This window comes from Anser brachyrhynchus, assembly GCF_964034855.1.
Source record: "Anser brachyrhynchus genome assembly, chromosome: 8".
Classification (NCBI taxonomy): Eukaryota; Metazoa; Chordata; class Aves; order Anseriformes; family Anatidae; genus Anser; species Anser brachyrhynchus.
In genome coordinates, this window is record NC_137702.1 from 13,874,976 (window position 1) to 13,895,824 (window position 20,849).

General features: G+C 37.4%; 1 protein-coding gene and 1 long non-coding RNA gene across 5 annotated transcripts in view; one reads left to right on the plus strand and one right to left on the minus strand.

The window, feature by feature from the left end:
• The window catches only part of ADGRL2 (adhesion G protein-coupled receptor L2), a 388,404-nt gene that overhangs the window by 104,096 nt on the left and 263,459 nt on the right, over nt 1-20,849 (plus strand). The window lies entirely within an intron of this gene.
• Nucleotides 16,098-18,822, minus strand: LOC308199140. Of its 3 annotated transcripts, none has more exons than XR_013954415.1 (3): nt 17,696-18,822; nt 17,522-17,603; nt 16,098-17,444 (listed from the first exon to the last, which is right to left on the minus strand). It is a non-coding gene; the product is annotated as an uncharacterized lncRNA (long non-coding RNA). The 3 variants fall into 3 exon arrangements; XR_013954416.1 differs by having other exon boundaries at nt 17,522-17,621; XR_013954417.1 differs by lacking the exon at nt 17,696-18,822 and having other exon boundaries at nt 17,522-17,685.

A 20,849-nucleotide genomic window follows, 5' to 3' on the forward strand; every position in this document is an offset into this window, starting at 1 on the left:
AGAGTCGTTAAATCTTTCATCGAGATTTAATCAGAATAGTTTTATATCTCTTTTGTGCATTGTCAAATGCCCACCCCAATTTGTCTCCCCCCACAGTAGACTGACAGATCAAGCAAATAAGCAAAGAACCGGAACATTTGACTGTAATTGCGATGTCAGCACTGTTAAACTATATTTATGAGAAGAAAGTTAACACTGTGACATTAATAATTTCATCAGTGTTACATGTGTTTGCTTCATAAACAAACAAGTTATTTTTTATAAATTGTCTGTGACCAATACTGTGTTCTTCTGGAAGAAGGCTGCAAATTCCCATTTTCAAAGAAAAGCAGGCACAGTAAAAAAAAAAAAAAATGTTTTGGTCCATATAGTTATGTTTTGGGAAGGAAAAAAAAATAAAGACTTTTAAAATATTTGCCTTGAGTCAGACTCTATAAATACTGGATTTCCTGTCAATGGGGAAAAACTAATGGCTAGAAACATACAATAAAATAGAAAGGGCTAGAAAATCTAAGACTTTGTTTAGCTCTACAGTAGCTCAAAAATTGCTTCAGGCAGATACATGAAGTCTTTTGGTTTTTCTTGACTTTTTAAAACACTAGATGTTCACCTGCACTTTCAGTGATTTATGGCACTATACCAAATGTACTGGCTAATAAAGACAGTTTGTTACTCTCTAATTTTGGAGGGACGTAACACATGAAACTGTGCAGCAATCTTACCTTCATATTTCACTCTATAAGGGGAAACAATAAGAGAGAACATGACACATATTAGAGAAGTAAATTATAATGCTATACCCCTTGGTCCAATAAACCACTGTTGGCTGTCATACCCTTGACTACTGAGGTGTTGTTTCATACTACAGCTTAATCAGCTGAGTCTAGACTGCTTCTTGGTGTTCGTATGCCTTAGGCAGTATAAATGCTGTGATTCACATGCATGATCACATGAGCCTGTGCTGTGCATTTGATACGATGTCAAATAAAATTATTTGTTGGAATGAGTGATCACATACTTCTTAATGACTCAAATTATGAGAAGGGAGAGTTTAAAAATATAAAGTGATTCACAAAATTTTGAAGCCACTTGCATGTGTATTTAAACTCAGCTGCTCCTGATTCTTGCACAGCTGAGACTGACTCAATAGGCTTTCTGGCTAGGCTGAAGAAAAGTGCAGCTGTCCAAGCTGTAGCATTTTTGAGGTGGTAGCAAACATGCTGCAAAAATGAAATAGTAAGTGATGATGTTCATTTAGTATTCTCACTGTCATTTTAAATTGTAAATATGTCTATGTATACATACACAGAAAAAGCCATCAATTGCTTACTGGAAAAATTAATTACACTTATTGTGATTCTGCAAAGTCACAAATGTTCTGGATTCCCTGGCAGGGATTGAAACAAATCTTGCGTCTGTTCTTTTGCTGTGTTCTCCCTTAATCAGTTGTGAAAAGTGATTAATAAAAGAGAAATGTATGGATTGAAAGAGAAATAATATTACCTGGTCGTTTACTATTAGTACCTTTATTTCACTAAGAACCGGTAATCCCACCTCCCCATGAAGTTTCTTACCCATACCTTGGTCAGGGGAAGAGGTAGATGATAGACAAAGACTACTAGGGCAGTGTGCAAGGCCTTTTTCCATAGGATCCAACACATTTCCTTTTGGCTTTAAATCAGCCCAGATGGTATGCAGCTCCTTTAAGAGACTTAACAGTGCACTGTGATAAACTGAGCCATCTGGACCCAGCAACCTCCTGAGGTTCCTACAGTGACCAGAGCACATAGTGTGGGCTTGTGCAATTGTTGGCAGATCACACAGAGAGGAAGTTAGGGTTTCTGCTCTTTAATCAGTATAAATCACTAAAAAATCAGAGTTGTCTTAATTTTAATGGGGCATCTAATGACAGTCGCAACAGGATCTTCAAATGAATAGCCCACAGAAAGTCATTCTCCCACAACCCAAGGACTGTGGGAGGCCTAAGATATCTCTCATGACAACATGGACCTCCTTGGCAGCTAATGCATCCAGAGATTGTTTGGAATTTCTCCATGGCTCCTTCAAGCTCTGAGCTGCCATATATTTCTTCCCGAAGCATAGGTCTTGTAGATGGGAGATTGTAGTCTGACTGCAGAATGGAAGAGAAGTAATAGAACTATGGAAATTTATTTAGCAAACTTTTTTCTAGTGAATTGTCATTCTCTCTGTTTGTGAAAAGGCCAGGCGCAGTATGCCTCACTGATTCTGAAAGGGTAAGAATAAGTAATATTTTGCTCATGTGTATCTTTTACATCTACATGAAACCTGGAGTAGAAATTTCAGCATTAGACAGACTGAAAAAAAAGTCTCTAAGCAAAGAAGAAACCCTTACAGAAATGTCATGAAATAATATCTGGATCACATTGCACAATTGTCAAATTATAAAAACAGGCACAGAGGATGTAGCATAACTCATAAAATGGGCAAATCGCAATACACTGATTCCAAGGGCAGGATGTCATGCTGGATAAAGCATCTGTCACTTGCCTTTCAGGTCTCTGGAACATCATCACCTCTTCTTTTAAGTGAAGACAGTTGAGCTCTCTGAAATTTTACCACATCACAAAACTAGGAAAGCTTTGCAGTATTTGGTGCAATTGATGTGTTCAGGTGAGGTCAGAACTGAGTGAGCATGAAGAGTGAGTCATTTGTCACTGAGAAGAGGTTCCAGTGGGAAAGTAGAAATGTATTCTGTGAGACAATAATGGGGAATTCCCATTACAGCTGCCTGCTTTCTACCTGGCCTGTAAATAATTTGAAAGCTGCTTTATGTGTATACACTTGACAATCCTCAGGCTTACTCTACCCTTTCAAAGGAAAAAGGGTTAGAGGCCAGTTGGTTGGGAGACTTGTTAAACTTTTACTTTTACAGATGAGTGTCCCTCCAGCCAAGGAATGAGTTCATTGGTGGGGCAATACATGGAAACTCTTGCTGAGACAGTCTTTGTCTCACCTGGCATTTAGTAAACAGGGTTCCCTCATTTATTTCCTACTGACATAACCTTTAGAAGGTGAAATATTCATGTGAAATGTAAAAACAAATTAGTTTGCAATTAGTTTCAGATCTTGATGTTAATAACTAGAGTCTCCTGAATATACTAATATATAATGATTGAGCTCAGTGGAATTAATCTGGATTTATGTATTCAGTCCAGTTGGACCAGTATACATGTATGCTTATTGTACCTGTCGTGTGAAGTTCCATCCACAATTCTTAGAATTGTAATGGAAAAATGCCTCTCTTTCTCCCCTCTGTCTTAGTGGAATAATTATTACCCAAGCTATTTTTTGGTTACAACACTTAGCAGAGCTTCTGGCATTTTACATTCTGATTTTTCAAAATGATTAAACACATGAGAAGTAGGTGACGATGCACATGTTCTCGAAAACAGAACCGGTGAACACCCAGCAGTGAGTGGTTTTAACACGGCAGAATGTTAGTTTTCCTCCCACCTGCTGCCATTGCTCCATCCTCAAGCACCATGCAGCCCTTTCCTCTGCTCCATCCATGTTGTCTCTATTTCATGGGAGATCGCTGAGACGAAACATGCACGTGACAGGGTGTGTGGGGGGGAAAGAAGGGGTAGAGTGCACAAGAGGAAGTAAGGATCCCCTCCCCCATACATTTCTTTCATTGTCCTATTGCCATCATGCAAATACATTGACCTCCTGCCCCATTCAGATGACTGCTTTGTAACAATTGCAGAATGAGTAGCTTTTTGACAGTTTTATATGAACTTACTGTAAATCTCCTATCTGCTTGCACTGCAGTAAAAACCAGACAGCCAGAAGGACCTAGTGAGAGAAGTTTGGTACTAGTTTCCCTCCTTCCCTGCCTCCTTTCCCCAACTGAGCCTATTTCCACATCCTATGGAGGACCATTCAAGCAAGAAAGCCCTTTTTAACTGTCATTCATGGGAAGAGTATTAGGCTGCATATAGTTGGACTGGCACACTCTCTGGCTGAGCCTCACTGATCAGATGAATTGTTTGAGCCAGCTATTTCTTACATGCAAACAGGGAGAACTTGTTCAGACAGTACAGTCACCCCAGAATGGCATGCAGGGATTTAGCAAAGTGCATGCATAGGACAGCCTTTTTAATCCTTGTTAGGCTCTTTCTACAACGGAGCACATTCAGGAATGATGAGAAATAGCTCTCAGTCTTTCACAGCCTGAAGAAAAACAGAATTTTAGAGTTTGTTGGGGTTGCTCTAAGTGTGTTTATGTTTTCTTTATGTTAATGTCCCTATTGAAATAAAAGGTTTCTTTTAACCTTTTCCTTAAGATGAACAACAATTCCATGTAATACACTCAGATTAATGCTTCCTGCCCTCTTTAGACTGAGCACATGGTAGTGACTAATGACCTAATAGTTACATTAATTTTATGCACTCTGGCAGTACTATCTTTGTTTGGGAAATTAATATTAATGTGAAAGTAAAACATGCCATAATAATTGTATTTAGGAGAGCCTATGTGTCAGATGAAAACAGAGGAAAGTATACTTCACATGTACTCCAAGAGAGAAAAAGAGTTATTGGAAAACTTTCTGGAAACAAAGGGGGGTAATCTTACAAACACATTTGTTCCCACTCTTCATAGCTAGGATTTGTCATTAATACATATGGTATTCATTTTCTCTTTAAAAAGAAGCACAAGAGATAATATGATATTTTGAAGAATATAAATCAGAGGTGGATATGCATTTTTGATCTCATTGATTTAAAACAAAATACAATGACAACAGAAAAACTTGCAGCTGAAATATGATTGCTTTTGGGGTATGGTGACACTGAAAAGTGAGAATTACCAATAATCACATCACCTTAGGGCAATTGTTGTTTGGCTTTGTCATTGTTGAGGTGCAAAAAGAATGAGAAATATTTTTATGTATTTAGTTTTTAGTACATAAGGACACTTTAGATTCACAGTTATTTAGTTGTCTTTGTTCATAGGCAGTGATTTTTTTCAGAACACTTCTAAAACAGTTCATTGTGAGAATCAATCTGTTTATTTGACAAATTAAACCAGGAAAATATAATCTTTTTAAAAAGCAATAATAAAGTTTATTTTTAATTGAACTGAAAGAATAACAAATGGAAAACTTAACTGTCAGCATTCAAGTACCCGGAACAAAAATTAGCCTTTTCCAGCAAAATGTATGAATCTTGTTTTCATACTTCATATCTTTTATGGAAAGTGAGGTACTGAAAAATATTATTAATTAATATCATGTCTGACTCAAAGTTATGTTCAATATTTTATTTTACTGACAAACATTGTTGTTCCAATGTTTTGAAAATGAAATCAATCCTTCAAATAAATTACAGTAGCCAATCTCAACAGCACTGATTCTGTGGGAACGTTAATCTTCTGTTGAGTAAAGGGAAATGTGTTTGTTTGGAGCCTATGTAAAAGAAAAAAAGTAATTGGAGAGTGAAAACAAGAGATGGGGAAATATAAAAAATGGAGAGTCAGTCCATTTATTAAAATAGTAAGCAACTATTGTCTCTTGTTTCTTCATTTTTATTGAAACTTTCCAAAAACATCCACCACAGTCTTACATGTTTAACAAATTCCTTGTCCAGCACTGCCAGAAATTAAGCAGAATCATAGGGATAATTTTTCAGTTCTTTAATTAAAAAAATATACACATTCTTTAATATCATGGTACTCTTCACATGCTGTTTTTGTTCTGTCACAGTACCTAAGACTGTCAAAATAGTGGCAAACAAAACCTGATTCGTATCGCTGCTATGTGGAGTGTACTTAAAGAGCTATTTATCTGGAATTAATTATTGCTATTAAATGTTTAGGATAAGGGCCATATCATCAATGAGTATTAATTGGCATAGATTTATCAAATGATAGTGAAGTTGGTCCCAGCTCTGACAGAAGAGAACCTGAGCAGGACTGTCAGCCTCAGCTTGTGCGTCCTTTGGCCGAGGAGCCCGGCTGTCTGTGCAGGGCCCAGCATAATAGCACCCGGGGGTTGTCCTGGCTGACTGGCAATTTGTTTTAAGAGTTCAATCTAAAGGAAGATTATTTTAATTGACTCCAATACAGTCAGTATTTATAGCTGTAGGAAATTTCTTCTTCTACACTACTGTTTTTACTCTTGCCATTCCTTTAGACGTACCTACACATTCCAACTCTTCTGACAGGACTGTGTTACTTCTACCAGTAACCTGATGGATCTTTGGACACCCAGAAGAGCGATCATAGCATTAGTTCTGACCAGATGCCCAAAATCTCAGATAGGTGGTCAAAGAGTTGTCAGAATCAACAGATTGATTCTGCTCTGTTTGTACAGTGGAATCCAACAAGTCAGGCTACTGCTTACAGAGCTGCAAGATGCCATGGAGATGCTTTGTAGTTCCTTGACGTTTAATATGTAAGGTGAGCAACAAGTATTACGTATATATCTGGGAAAACTTCCAGTATATATGCTCTGAATCTTCCCATGCAGGAAGGTTTACCTCATGCTTTCATTCTTTAAATGAAAGTGAATTGTCACCTGCCATGCTGTGCTACTTGTTTAGTTTTCTCCTATAGTTTGTAGTGCAATGTTCTACATCAATTAAAAACAGATGAGAGAACAGTTTAGCTGAAGAGTTTGTTTCCTTGTAATCAACTGCAAAAAAAGACCAAGGTCGTGTAACAGATTTCTTCTTCACTCTCGCTTAGCAAAGAAGGCTATGTGAATGCAAATTGCTTTATTGGTGGAGGGAATTAAAATTATAAAAAGCGAGGCTTAAAGAAGTGCAAAATCAGGACTGTGTCGGAACAGGGACAATATAATTGTGGTATGGATTCCCATATGGGACTAAATTATCTAGATTTTAGTAATGTCAGCAGTTCTGTATGACTGCTGGAATGCAGCCATTGTGCCACATTTGCTTCATTTTTTAAGATGGTTCTGATTCTACACAACTTTAAATATGCAGAACGCTAAATTTGCTCTAGGTGTCATAGTGGCGCTTCTCTGATGCATAATTTTGCATGTTAATTTTATTTAATAGAAACATAAAAGCAGCCTCAAACATACCCTAATCCAAAGTCACTATGATTTTGGACCAGGTTATGGTATCTTCAGAAAAAGACTGCTTACTTCTAGAGGCATATATGTCAAGGTTGTCTCCCTTTACAGTGCATTCCATTCAGTAATACTATTTTGTAGCAACTCAATAAAGCTGATAGTTTTTCTGGGTAATTACCCACAGCCCCCTGCAGGACAAATTAGCATTCATGACCTGAATAATGCTTACTAGAAAGAGTTCAATGGAATTTACTTAATCAGAATCACTGCTTTCTCGTGGCTACACTATTTTTAACCTAGTCCCCATTGTCTGCTAATAGCAAAAACCCTGTCGGTGCCAGGTCCAACTTGGCACTGGGTATATAAGGAGAGAAAGATTATCCTTCTCAAAGGTACTTATTGTACTTTTAAAGCTTATGGGCTGTATTCTGCACTCTTTACTTGGACTTTGCATAGGTAAAAGTACATTGAAGTAAGTGGGAGATTTGCCAGATCACAGATTGTTGAATCAGACATTATGAAAAGAAGCATATATATGTTTGCTGGGCGGTCCATGATTTATAATTTCGAGTAACCACAAAAGGCTGCTAAAGAGGACTTTCAAAGGTGATTTTTCTTTTCTGGACTTGTGAGGGGAGGAAAAGTTACTGCCTGTTACAAGCCATTTTGTGGGGGGGAGGGGTAGGTTTGTTGTTGTTCTTTAATTATCTCTGATGTTTTCTAAATTACATAAAATAGAAATAGCTATTGCTGTGATGGTTTTGATGGTTCATGTTTTGGCTGCCACTTCCCAAGACTCTGTAGTATGTCAAGTTTAATACAACACAGGTGAGCCCTAGAATGACTTAACCAGATGCTCACTAAAGGAGACCAGAAGGATTGGAAAGATTTTCTGAAATATTACAAAGATTAGGTGCATACGCACACACACACAACCACCATCAACAACAAATAAAACCAGAAAAATACCAAGCAGGAAAGTTAAGTGAAGTTGAACTACCATTTCCCATGAAGAAATTAATGTTTTAACTGTATTTTCCTTACCAGGAGTATGTGAAACACGGTAACAGGAAATGAGAATGAGACCCACTCTGTGCAGAACTCAAAGGCTTTACTTGCCTGTATTTTTTGACCAGTGGCTTTGAACTGTGGCCAATGATTTTTTTTGGCCAAATTCCTGATCAAAACTAGATAGTTAAAGAAATCATATGTAGGCTTGTAGTTCTCCAGTGTCCTGTGTCCTTTTAAGCAAAGGCCGTATTCAGTGTGTGCTTGTGCCGTAAGATATAGCTAAGAGCAAATTTTAATGACTGATTTAATGGCCCTGGAAATGGATGTTGACGGTAGGGATGCTGGAAATACAGGAAACACTGGAGGACTGTTCAGGGTCATAGTCTTAGTGAAAGAGGGTATAGGAATGAGTACCAATATGCAACACACAAATAGCAGTCAGTACACCAAAAAATAATTTTCATTTTGTTGGATCTCTCCGGCTCAGCTTATAGGAATCAAAATAATCCCTGGTGTGATTAAGCAAAAAAAAGAAAAAGAGAGACACACACACACACACAAACTGAATAAAAACAATGTGAACTGTTGAGAAAAGAGAGACTCATCAAGGCCAAATTTATCCTCAGCTCTATGTCAGCACAATCCAGTTCAGGACAATCCTGACTTACTCGTTTTTGTAATTGTCAGGAGGTATTAAGTACTGCTGCTCTGTGAGGAATGAAGAAATATCATCACAGCCAGCAATACATTTTATTGTTCATAGGTGCAAAAAAAAAGGGAGTTGTCCTTCAGGTTTGCATTTTCTTTTTACCCTAACAGTAGAGACTGTGCCAGGATGTTGTAGGCAGAACATTTCATCTTTACCACCATTGAAGAAATATGGTCTGCTCAAGTCAAGCAGCAACAGTTGCTTCCTCAAGGAGACTACTCCAGATCCAAATGCACTAGATGAAACAACACATCAATTTATTTTAGATGAGCATCATATTGTTTATTTGAAGAAGAGATGTAATTACAGTGGAAAACTTAACACTAGCAGAATTTACAAAGAAGCCTTAGTCACTAAGGTGGAGTTTGTGTAGTCTGTTTGGCTTCAGTTGGGCTGACTCATTCCTAAACTAGACTGTGAAGCCTTCCTCTTGGATAATATCACTCTATCCCACACCCATCAATTATTTAAAACTGCTTTTCTGGATCTTTGCATCCATCATCAAAGTAAAGCCTTTCCAAAAGATGGCTAAAATCAGGTTCTAAAGCTCTAAATGGTCAGGCTTAGTTTTTAAGATTTTTTTTTTAATGGATGCATGTGAATTCAAGATTAAATCTGGTTTTCCCTAGCTATACATCCATGTGCAGAGATGAATGCAGTCCACTGAAAGGTTTTGAGACCAGCGCAATACTAGATATAGTGTAGTTGTGAATACACTGCTTAAGAAGCCTGAATTTCACTTTTCTGTCAGAGTAACTGCTCTGGTCAGGAAGCTGGCTGGGACAAATAAAGAAAAAACTGAGTAAGATATCTTCAGAGGAATTCATTTTGCTGTTTCACAGTGGTATTTCCTAACTCTTTACTTTCACTTCTACTTTTTACAATATGTTTTTAAACCAATCTTTCCCATTCTATCATCATATTGACAAAAATTATAAATTTTAGTAAAATGTTTGACATTCTTTTGATTTTGATTTCTAGGTCTAAACCTCTTAGTACATATTATTCTAGCTAACATGGTAAGAGAAAACCTTGAAAAATTTTAAGATAAATGCTGAGAAGTAAAAGATTCAGCAGATAGTCAGGCTCCAAAAACCTCATTTTTTTCTTTAGTGTCAATGTAAGAAGAGGCCACACACACAAAATATCAAATTGAAGTTCAAATTTGTTTATTAAAATAATTAATTTGAACTACTCCTATCAGGGTTATTTGCTGAAGAACGTACATCAGACTTGTGGACTTACTGGTGTCCACAAGTAATGAAAGTAATGAAGTAACAAGTAATGAAACTTCAGTAATTTCAAATGCTCTGTTTATTCCCTGTAGATTCAAAAAGGGGGGTTACTGATAATGTTTAATATAAAACAAATAGAATCCTTCTATAGATACAAATGCACAAGGGAGAGTGCTGCAATCAGTACTCAGTAATATTTGTCCATATGCGATCACAGTTCTTTGCTTAAGAATTGTTTATTCGTTCTGATGCAACAGCAATTAGAAGTCACCCACATAGAAACTCTGAATGCCCTGACAACAACTAAACTTGCAGTGACACTGATAACTGACAGTAACTATGAATATTTCCTTGATGAGACTCCTAAGCCTGTTTTGCAGGGATACACTGACCTCTCACATGAAACTCTGCAAGTTCCCTGCTGCTCACAGTCTGTGGGATATCAGGCTGCCTACCTTGGTCTTGAACTGAGGCAGCAGCACTCCTATCTAGCTGATGTGAGACCATAGTTCTTAATTGTAGTCATGTACAAAGCAGAGACAGGGAGCACAGAATTAAAAAGAAGCTTCTTAGCCACTTCAGAGAAGTTTACAGTTCCAAGGAATGAGGAACAGGAAGGTATCAAAAAGATGCCTCTTACACTGGTAAATTACTGCAGTAGTTTTCAAACAGATAAGAATTAAATCCCTCCCTTCTGACTTGTCCTGATCTTGGATGTACCTAATGTCCTAGGTGGAGATAAGGGACAGGTATTGCTTATAGGAACAGGAACAGTGGGAGAGCTGTGCTGGCTTCTCAGGCAGCTGTGCCCTGGGAACTGAGATGCAGCTGCTTGATTGGAAGTGAGTAACTGAGAGCTTGGCATGCCTTCAGTCCGTCTCACACCTGGAGGTGTTATGGTATGCACTTGTTGTCTTTTGTCCGGGAGATCCGTGTTATGGAGAAGGATGTTCACAGCCTTGTTCGTGGCCAAAGAAAGACAAGTGTGAAACATATGGCAGAGGGAATGACGGTGGGTGGAGCCCTGCAAACCAAGTCTGCTATTTGCACTGGTCTGGCACATTTTTTGATTCATGTAATCCATCCTTTCCTAAGAATGGATATACTTAGTGTTACATTTGAAAAGCTTGTTCTAGTCATTAATAAACTTTATCAGTGTGTGCTCTGTTAAGATTTATTTATATTTTTCTTAAGGCCTAAATATATTTGAGTGGTTAGTAACAGAAACTAATGCATTAGATTTGCAGACAGACTGACATAACGTTATCTTTGAGAAAAAAAATATACAAGTCAAGCAGTGTAGTACATCTTCGATAATATTTGAGTGGGAGCTTTTTTATCAATAATGTAGCTTTGCCAAACACAGAAGTATGCTGGAGACCATGACCTTTGGAAAATAACGTTTAGTGACATTAATCTACATCTAATAGAGGGTTTTGTATCATCACTTTGGTTTATATCTGCATTATTGTAGCATATAGGCTGTCACCTGCATTTATATAACATGAGACTGATTATTCCTTATCGTGCACAAAATGCAGACCTCAGGGAAGAGTTCATTTTGGACCATTTCCAGCGGTATGTGTAAGATGTTAGAAGCAGAGTACTGCTTTTAAGGCTATCGAGTGCAATTTGCACTCTTTTTCTCTTCAGTATGTCTTCCATTTGACAAGATAATTGGCCCCCATAACACATACACGTCCTAGAACACATTCATTACAAAGCTATTGTATTGACATATAGATACAGATATCGGTGAAGGAATGTAGCTGGTATTCTTTATGCAGAAGGGTATATGTGGAATATAGCTTCATAAATAAAATAAAAGTTAGAGATTGTACTGAACTAAAGATGAAGAAACAGAACTGAGAACCCTGCACGTGCAAGTGCTCCACTTGTCAGAGAAAACAGAATGCTCTCTTTCACATAAATAGCTTTAAAGTGGTGGTGATCAGACTTTATTTTTAAATACAAAGTTTTTAAGAATTTTGTATTATATTTCAGAATATTGTGTACCTGTGTTACTTTGCATGCATATGTACATACACATGCTTTGAGTGAATGTTTATACAGTGCTCTGAGTGTGTACCTTTCAGGAATATACATATCCTGGAATATCCAATCTCAGTAGTTTATTGTCTATTGTTGCTACAGTTCCACACATTAGGGATATAAAGAATTTACAGTGAAATATAAAGAAAAAAGTAATCTTTGTATATTCCGAAATTACTGTCTCAGACTCAGTACAGAGCCTGAGTTCAACACACTTCAGAAAATATATAAAAATTAATTTCAAATTAATTTTGTTAATTTGTTTCACATAAGTTGGTAGGTAGCCTAAGTTTATGCTAGATTTATGGTATTATAAAATATTATTTGTTATATTTACTCTATTGTTTTTACAGTTATGATTGCTTTTTTATTTTTGGCAGTTTATAGCCTGTACCTTTATGACTCGATAGCAAAACAAAAATGGGCTAGATGTCTCACATTCGACTTTTCTGTCCTTTATGCAGAACATTCTACACAGGTCTTCACATTCAAAACACCTAACAGATATTTGCTATGGTTGTACATAGCTTAAACATTGTAAAAGGATTGGAGGATCAGCTGTGCTGTGTCGTACATCCTGTCTGTCTCTCAGGCTATAGTTTTATACAGTGATATAATCAGAGAAGATCTCATTATAGCAGCATCTAGATCTTGCATTCCAGTTTGGTGAGAGCAGTATATATGACAAATAACAGGGCAAAGCTGGTCATGAAGAAAGCAATCATTCTCTTTAACCTCTGTGATGAATCGTGCTAGGTAAGCTGTGACCTGCTCTTCCTTCAGAAAGCAGTGTGCTTATATCCATTCATGACAGTAACAGTTTATCCATTGGGAAACATTATTTTACATTATTTCCACAAAAGTAGTTTCAAATAATGTGAAGTAAACATATATCAAAGAGAACACTACATAATACTGTTCTACTGAAGCTAATATTGTGCAATTCTGAATCTGGATGGAAAGAAATCTTTCTTTAAAAAAGGCTGTATTTGCCTGGGAGATGCACAGCATTCCCCTCTTTGGCAGCTCTAGGAATTATACCTTTGCTCAGTGGCCTTGATTTGTAGCTGCAGCTAAAAGCAGCTCTGTTCAGTGAAGGTCATTTTTGTTCTCTCCTAAACCTAATACAACATGAATGAAATCAGTGACCCAACATACTCAACAAAATTTGTTTTGTAGGAAGGAGTTCCCAGCCAGCCACCCTTTATTCAGGCCTTGCGTTTGCAACACCAGCTGTAACAACAAGGAGCGAGCATTTTCAGGCCCCATTGTGCTGCCTTGGTGCTACTGAGTGACAAGACCGTGGTGAAGGGTAGAGGGTTTCAAGGTTGCACTGCATCGGTCCAGCCCCAAAGTCTGGCTGAGCACGAAGTGGAAGTGAAAGATTGATGTTCTGGTGCAGTGACTCAGGGCGCTGCTCATTTAAGGCCAGGTGTGAAATATAGAGTGATGGAAACTTGGAGGGACATTTCCTAGGTTAACAGTGAGATGCTGTTTTAAAGTGACAGCTTTACAAAGACAAAGAAATATTTAAATATTTTTTGTTTTCAACACTGGCATCTTTAAATAGCTGTTTCTTTTTACTGATGCCTTGAAACCATGCCTTTTTTTCTGACTGCTTCTCTTGCTGAAATTACTGCTCTACTTGCTACATACACAGTCAGGAGGATTTTCCAATGCACCCTGTGCTGGGCCATCAGCTGATGTTCAGAGAGGCTGTAATTTTTCTTTAGGATGTTCTGATTCTAGCTGTATGTACTTTTCAGTCTGTAACCCCCTCTCTCTCTATATATATATATATATCAAGGACCAGGAAAGTAGTTTTTAATGCATTACAGTGTGATTTAAAATTATATGGACCTTGATATTATTTACAGAAATATGAATCTATGATAACTCCAGTGAAGCTGGGTTTGCATAAAAATAACTGGAAGCCCATACACACAAATAAGTGACATGAAGTTTTACATACACAGACTATTGATGTGTATGAACTGTCTGCTTGCTTGAACTGTTGTATCCGAGTTAGCTTAGTCTGGGAAGGATAAGGTCCCACAGCATTTTCTTAGTGAAACTTGGGGCATGTGAGGAACATGGAATAGGTTTTGATTTTGCCAGCTACAGTATTTCTCTGTTGTAATACAAAACATGTTGTAGACCTATGCTGACAACAAAGATCTAGGAATATACAACTAGCTCAGTACTGTGCATTTAATTTGAGCGTTCAGTTGTTTTTCCTGGGACCAGTTAGGTGTAAAACTGGACGGTAACATTGCAAAGGTAGCAGAATTGCATGTGCAAATTGCAGTAATTATACGAGAAAATTAAGACTATGCTACAGATTTCTTTTTGTACATGTAGACGCACGCATGAAGTTTAGAAAATCAGTCCAGAAAACTTAAAGCACAAACGAACCACACAGATCAGTAAGCAAACAGCCTGAAAATTCTGCTGTATATGATGTCATCCCTTTGCTGTAGGTCAGAAATAACTTCATGCTGTTAATTATAGGTATTTATCATAGTTCATATGATTTTGTGGGGCCTTGACAGTGATCAAAGGTGGTTCTTTGGACGCCTGTCATCAAGTGAGCTAGTAATTGTGGAATAGCTTATTTACTGAATCTAATATGCCATTAAATAGACTTATTTTACCCTTTTCAGCAGTTAATGTAGTTGATAAAAGGACAGTTTGTTTTAGTAAAGTTGATTCGCTGCAGTCAGGTACCATAATTATGTACACTTAGGTATACTATACGTTTGCACATTAACACATGAAAGTTATATTACAGCAACTTTAAAAGCCTGTCTTACACTGGTAATTGGCAAAGAGGTACAAATTAAGACGAGATGGCCTGTGAAAACTTAATTTTAAAATGAATAACAAATATAACAAAAAATAAGACTGTGAAATCACTATCATACATGCTTACAGTGCACTCAAACTGATTCTTGAAACTATTGTAAAAACAGGAGCTGGAAATTTAGACCTCAGACAAACATGCTGCATTTGAGACATGATGACTGCTTTTATAAACCCTAACGAACATACAGAAGAACAAAACAGAGAGGGATTTGAACTGGAACAGAGAAGCAGATAGTGCTACTATTAGATTATATTACAGGTGGGAACTTTATTTTTTCCCTGTTTCTCTGAGCCTGAAAGTCCTTCTGTTCTAACCTTGCACCTGGATTCATCCTCCTTGCTTTGAATCCGCCTGCGTTCTGCCTGGGAAAACCATTTATGCAAAGAATGACCTCTCTCCGGGCTTTACTGCTTGTTTGTGGTGCAGATGAGTGTGCCAGTTCAGAGCCCTCTGTTCGGTGTTGACTAAGGCCTTGAAGAGTTCTTCAGCCCCACTAGGCCACAGAAGAGCCTATTGAGACTGTCAGCCTTTTTTCCTGCCAGCTACTTTTTTTTTTTTTTTTTTTTTTTTTTTTTTTAAGTCTGATAAACTCCTGAATTGTTGAAAAGCAGCTGCTCTGAGGAGGATTTAGCTAATTCTCAGGGCACTTCTGGGTGTGTGGGAGATATATTTACGTCTGGACTACGAAGGTCCCTTGCATTGTTAGACCTAGGTGACCTCTTTTTAGATCAAAAAGAGGTTGTTAGAATGCAATTAAAATGCAGTGTTACTTTTCTGTAAAGCCCCAGTAATCCAATCAACAATTCTCTTTCCCCATCTTTTTATCAGTTTCTGTGTTCTCATTTTATTCCTGTTTCAAGTGTTGTCTGTGCAGTAATTTGGTTCTACTTTATCGAAAAATACCTCAGATAGTATTATTGAAACTCTCCTTACTTAAAAAAAAAAAGTGTCCTGTCTCCTACTAGCCAGTTCTGCAGAGGTTCAAGCTATTAATTTTCACATATTGCTCGAGTAAGCAGAACTATGTGCATTTGATTTTTCCCTAATAATCTCAGATGTAGTTTTGTTGTAATGTAGTACACAATTCATATTGATTAACATGTCTGTAAGTGAGATATGCATTTTATAGACACATTCCAAAGTGAAGCATGAAATCAAACTGTAAATAATTACATTTTTTAAAAGAGTAGGGTTTTTTTTTTCAGTTCTGTGGCAAAATTTGTACTTACTGAAACAAAGGTTTGATTAAAACTAAAAACAAATTTACATTTGTAGGAGTTTCAGCACTGTTGTTTTCAATTTGTTATATGCCTTTACCTGGCATGCTATTTCACCCTTCATGACACACATCAATACCTTCTTTATGTCTGGCTATTACCACTCATTTAAAAATCTATTTTACATGATTCTTTCAGCCAAAAATGGACCATAATGACATAGAATAGAGCCTGTGCTTCATAAATTCTCCAGGAATCAATACTTTGGCTGGGAATTTGTCAGTCTCACAAAGCTATGCATCATTAAACTTTACTATTATTACAGTGGACTCTGCTTCAAAGTTCACTACCTAGCTGATATTGGATGAACCCATTTAAACCAAGGAAAAGATACAAGGCACAAATGCTTCTGCACTGACATGTATTTATCCAGATAATGTTTAATTTATGAAATATAAGTAGGTCTTAAACTGCTTATTGGTTTATGGGCAAAGTTCAGCAATATCATCGTTAAAGACTATATGCTGATTACAAGTTATTGGCAAATGACTTTAAACTGAATCCATTCAGATTATTTCAAATATGACTTATTCTGCCCATAGGATCTTATACATTAATCACACAACAATAAATTTGTGAACACAAACATCCATTTGAATGCAGAACATTTTCCAGCCAAACCACATTAGCAGCTTTCTTATTGCTATTAGCTATAGAGATTTTTTGTCCTTATTCCTATTTGTAAAATGGGTTTTCTCAGTAAAAATACAGGTATTTGTGCAAATGGAAGTATTTGTTGCACACTGTTGATCGTGTCCTCTGCCTCAGTATTCTGTGTGAAATATTTTAGCTCCCTTACTAAAAGCAAAGATTTTTACATGGCTCCCAGACAGAATAATGAACAAATAATGACATTCAGGAATTTATGGGTGACACACAAGAGGAAGACTGTTTATTTCTACTGCTCAATATTACTCTTGAATACTGAAAACACACCCACAATTTAGGATCAGTTTACACAAGGCTTATAAGCAGAAGAAAAGCTAAATTCAGAAGAAGATTGTTTGTATGCAATAAATGAAACAAGCTGTATTTGTCTGCCTCAAATGCTTGCTTGACTGACCAGTTCTGGGATTTGAGAGCTCTTGGGTCCCTTTGGGCAGCCTTCTTCTGCTCCTTCACAGTGCTCCTGATCCAAATAACAGTCTTCTCAGCTGAGAGTACTTGTACTGGCACCCATGGACATCATGCTGTACTGACTTGCTGCGAGTACTTGAGAAAACAGAATCAGGTTTAAATAAATGCAAGGATTAACTGAATTAGCTCAAAGGTTTCGTGGTTGTTCCTACCTACACAGAAACATGCAAGGCTCCAGTGAAATCACAAGCTTCTAAAAATGCAAATGTTTTTGTTAGTCCCCCAAGAAGTCACCTGCAAAAAGATAAAGGACTAAATCAATGGTTTGTTGGCAGGCACATACCCAGGCACCTGTCCTTCCTTTGCTCTCCTTGGGATTGCCACACCTGCCTGTCTGCTGCCTCAGCATCCTCTCTCACACTCAGGAGATCAAAAAAGGAGAAAACAAAAAGGGTCATTAGTTAAGAGGTGCAGGTGTGAAGAGGCTTTCTAAGCCATAGACTTGGCACACCTGCTCCAAGGAGCATTGCTGGGAATTGGGATAGGTGTACTGATCTCCGGGCCTTGCCAGGCTTGCAGGGATTGCCAGGTACAAACACTGCATATTGTGTGTTTGCAGGAGGAAATAATTTAGTAGTGGTCTCACTGCATCTTTGTGTGGTGATCCAGTGCACTCACAATCCAGGGCAAATTATGCAATTGTGATCTCTTGCACAGCTGTAAATGAGCTGCAAAATGAGCTCTCACAAAGCAAGAACAATTTCTGCAGGCCTCAGATCAGATATAAAGCTTTCATTTTAAAAACTGGGCTCCTACTTTGATTGCCTTGACTATTTCTCTTCTTCTAAGTCTTAAATAATGAAAAGAACAAACATAAAATAAGTAGGTTGGGATATCTGATTCAAGTTTACCAGGCTTCTCTCAAAGATGTTCATTTCACTTGCTTTTTTAACAGGTATTGGGGCTCCTCTTACATACTTTTTTTCCAGAGCAGATTGGGTTACTGGATTGTTTGCCAGTGTTTTGATAGTATCTTAAAGGTGTCCGCAAGATCAGGTTTATCATTCTGGGCCCAAGTTTGTATGAGGATTTTGTTAGGTACCAAAGTAACTGTGCAGGAATCGATGTTCCAATAGCACAGTACTAAAGATGCTGCTTAGAAATCATTAATGATCCACCAAAACCTACACCTTTTACAATTCACTTGAATTATTGTCACAGCTAAGAATCAGATATATCTGTAATCTCTCATGTACTCCTTATATATTTTTCTTTCTATACATAAAATATATGTTATATAGGTTTCTCATCACAGAGGATAATACTTGAACACTGTAATTTATACAGTGGAAGTTGAAAGTAAAATAGAGAATAGGGAATGATATAAAAATAGTAAGATGACTTAAAAAATAGGGGTGTATGCGGCATGGCTGATAGAAGGTCCCTAAGGTTTTAGAGAAACTATTCAGCTTTTCATTAGTATTGAGCACTTCCTCAGGGACGCAGGCTACACAGAAGTGGAAAGATAAACTTACCCTTTCACACAATCCTGTTCAAAACCTTTCATAGCATTTCCAAGTCAGAGGATATGACAAAGATACAACTGTTGTCTTCATTATTGTCTTATTATTATTTCATTTATAACACACACTTACATGCCTGGCATTTCACAGATAAAAGGCAATGCAGGGCCTCTATCCCTGACATCTTACAATCTAAATCTAATCAGCACAAATCACACAGTAAGTAAAGCCACTGTCATCATGGGTATATCTCTGCAGAGAAAAAAAAAAGTGTGAAAACAGAAAAAAGCAAAAAAGGTTTGCTGGGAAATGTTTGATTTTTCTTAGCTTAATTTCTTTAGTAATACTGGCCTGGTAAGGGGAAAGGAGTGGCAGTGGGCTGTTCTCAAGCAATGGTGAGAGGTAGAAAGGGGAGATAAAGAAAACTGAAGGAAGAAAATGAGGAGGTGAAGGAGGGGGAATGAGGTCATTGGATGCACTAGGGAAATGTGGAAAGGGGTTGACTGCTTGAGGCGGAGGCAGCAGCCTGGAAGAGTATGAAGTCGCAAAGAGACAAAAGGAGCACAGTACAGGGCAGAGTCTGCTCAGTGAACACGGAGTATCTGGGGAAGCAGTAGGAAGCCAGAAAGGAAAGTCATTACAAGGTATTTTGTAAGGTAAGTGCTGATATTTTGAACTGAGAGTTAGTGAAAGAAAAGACTTTGCAAGCTTCAGATATGTGGAAGTGTGTGGGACAGATTCTTCTTCCAAAGCATCTGTATAAATGGTGCTCAGCTATTGCTACAGCCTTTGGGTTGAAACAGCAGACGTGTCTTTGCATGAGCCTTTAGAGTCTAAGACTCTTTGTGACACATGCTGAATCTACATTGGGCCAAGCCAAAAGAAACATCGCTGCTGTCCCTCCCATAGCCTACTCACCCATTTGGTCCCTAGCTGCCTGAAAGATGAAACCTTTCAAACCTCCTGTGAAGGTCATCTTTTTATGCATGAAGTACAATACAGACCCATTTGAACATCAATAGTAAGGTTTCCATAGATGTGGTGAAATGAGTTTCATTGAGGCTGTCTGTGGCTACCAGCAATCCCTGTGTTTTAAAATGTTTTGTTTTGTTTTGTTTTTCATTAATGGTGCCACATAGGGGATTCTGATATGCTTCTCATTGACTCCAGCATGCCTAGTTTTAGCCTTCTCCATCTATTGAAGTATGCAGTTCTACCAATGTTGCTTTAGACTTTCGAAGGTCAGAATCAGGCATGATTTTGTAACTATCTGCCTAACAGTCTGTTGTGATGACATTTGAGGAACATCTAGCATATTTCAAGTGAATATATTCCTGTTAGACTGCATGAAGAGTAAGATTTATATGGGATTTTCGCTATTAAATGCTCTACTGTGTTTTAAAAATTCCATGTATTTTGATATAATTCCATATTTTATTTTATAGATTTTTCAGAATTTTCTCAATTATATTTACTGTACCTGCAGCCTTGTTTTCTTCCACAAGTTATTTGTTTGTAGGCATTTGTTTTTAGACACCTGTTTCATACCAAATGCACTTTGCTTTTTATTTTATAGTCAGTGCACAGCAAAACATTCAGATAGACTTATAGATGCTGCGTTGTTTAAGCAGCTCAGAATTTATAAATCCTTTTCAAAGTGTCATTCAATAAATAAGTAATTATTTTGTCTAAAATTTATTAAGAGTAAATGGTTAGTGGGAACAGTTCCTTCTCTAAATCCATAGTGCTTGAAGTCCTTCCTATGCTGCCTTTATCATCCTTGCAGAGTTCAACGATTACATATTTGACTTCAATTTACAGAAGCTTACCACTGGGGTAAAGGTAATATATTTGGTGTTTTGATATAATCTGTTTTGTGAGCACTACTGTCAATATCTATAAACTTCTCTCAATACACCACACGAATGTTAACATTTTCCTTTTGACTATTATTACCTCTAAAACAACAAGGATGTTCAGGAGGGAAGAGGGAGAGGGATGTTTTGGATGATTTGTC